The following is a 2364-nucleotide window of genomic DNA, read 5'->3' as shown; positions in this document are numbered from 1 at the left end:
TGTGAGAAACTGATTATTGCCTACATGATTTCCTTGCCATCATCTCCAGTATGCTTCCAGGGGTGACCTTGGGAGCTGGCAGAGTAGCAAAAGGATGTTGTGGTGGAGGTAGGCTGGAGGAGAAGTTCTGCATGGTCCACTGGAAATGGGGAGAGGAAAGTAGGGGAGGCCACAGCAGGTGGTCTGCTTCAAAGCTGAGGGTGAACCTGGGGGATTGGAATTGGTGGAAAGAAGGGAGAGTGGAGGTCTCCTACTTGATTCTCTTGCAAATGGGTTTCCAGAGAGTTCCTAAGGGAATTGGTGGCTGAGACAAAAGAAATTTTATTTATTCTTAAACTTTCAGGTAAAAAATAAAATCTAACAATTGTTACTTTTTGTCTTTTGATGAGTAAAGTTGAATACCTTTTTTTTAAAAGTTACTTTTCCCCTGAAGAGTTACTGATGCCCTAAATCTGTATTTTCTTTTCATTGATAGATATTTCTTTCTTGCTTTTTTATTCCTCTTTCTCTTATTTCCTTCCTACCCTGGTCTTTCCTGTAGGTTTCTTTCCCATGTTGATTTTTGTTGTTGTTGATTTGTGGCCTACTGAGTGTAATGAGGGCCTTCTGTTTGATCATGAGTATGGAACTATTTCTGTAGGACCCAACCATGATGAGCTCATAGAGGCCTGAGTCTCGGTTTTCACTAAGGCAATACCTGGTTGCAAGAAATCCACAAACTGAGATAACCCAGGCACCACCCAGGAGAATATCATTCAAAGGAAATTCCTAACATTCCAACCATTATTGATAGGATCACCTGCCTGCCCACACCCTGCTAATGTAATTTATCTGAGTTTTGTCTTTAAATAATGCCCTCTAGAAGGGGGGGGGTACCTCCTTTAGCTGTTGTGCAGATGAGGTCCCTGCCAGCTTGTAAAATGCACACAATAAACCTTGCTTTTACATTTCAGTGAATCGGTATTGTAAGACCTTAGTGGTATTGGGGTCTCCACAGACTTTGCATAACATCCCCTGGAGTTTGATGAGCTCATCAATGTGCACACATATGAAAATAATCTTTCCTTCCCAGAAATCTTTTAATAAACTACAGTTCAGCAAAGGTGGAACAACAGTTGACAGATGTAGTCTGGTAAAGGCCCAAAACAGGCAAATTCAGTTACTCTGTATCTATGATTGCAATGACTAGGTTGTATTCAGACAATTACATTTTACCTCTCTTCACATTGTCATTTATGATTGCAATGACTAGGTTGTATTCAGACAATTACATTTTACCTCTCTTCACATTGTCTTCAAGTTCTTACATTCTTTCTATTTTTTCTCCTACACATTCTTTAAGGTAGTAGTTAAGTCTTTGTAGGTAGTTTAGGTACACCAATTAGTGCATTTCTCTAAAGAATAAACAGGGATGTTTAAGAATCATTTTGGCACCACATCATCAATTTAGCTAAACTACCCCATAGGACACCTGACCTTCCCAATAACTGTTTAGTAATATTTACAATGACTTGCTTGAAATCACTTCCGTGGAGCAAGCCTTGAATACTGGAGATTTGTTTGTTGCCCTTAATGGCCATGCCACTATTACAGCAGTGGGCACATCTTGTGTGGTGTGTTGATATTTTAATTCACAGCTAGATTAGACCTTGATGCCTTTTCTCCTCAGGCAGCCTAAACAGAATCTTCTGTCATTATGAGAACTAGCTAGCATGAAAGAAACTTCTAACTCAGTTCCATTTTGACTTCTTTATTTCTTACAACCATTATGTGGGTGTCTTTAGCAATAGGATCTTATAATTATGTCTGCTGGGCAACCAATTGGACTTTTAGAGAAGTCTTTGATATTAAGAATTATGTTTCAGCCCTATTATATCTTGTCTGCAATTTTCTTACAAGTTAATAATTTAAAATTTATTAAGTATATTTTGGAGGTATATAGAATTTATTTGCATTTATTTTCATTTTATTTTGTGAATTATAAATCCCTTCCACATATTTATAATATACCTTTAATTTTCTTCTAGTTGATTTTTAGTACTTTTAAAATTTTACAATTTTTTCTTTAAAAATTTTATATATACCGAGAATGAATGCTGACCACATCCAACCCAAATCTCCCCCTCACTCCCTTCAATCCACCCCAATACTTTCACATCTACCATTATATCACCTTCCTTTTTCTAAGGCTGATTAGTACTATATGCATGCACATGGATGTGAGACTATCCACCCACTGGAACCTGAGCAACCTGCTAGCAGTCAACTCTCAAGAAAAATAGTTGCCCCTCCTCCAGAAGTTATCACTTGCTAATAAGCTTCACAGTTTATTGGCGGGGCTTCATGAATTGGAATGCTGACTGC

The sequence above is a fragment of the Myodes glareolus genome, chromosome 3 (assembly GCF_982192425.1).
Source record: "Myodes glareolus chromosome 3, mMyoGla1.1, whole genome shotgun sequence".
Taxonomy (NCBI): domain Eukaryota; kingdom Metazoa; phylum Chordata; class Mammalia; order Rodentia; family Cricetidae; genus Myodes; species Myodes glareolus.
This window is presented reverse-complemented; position numbering follows the sequence as displayed.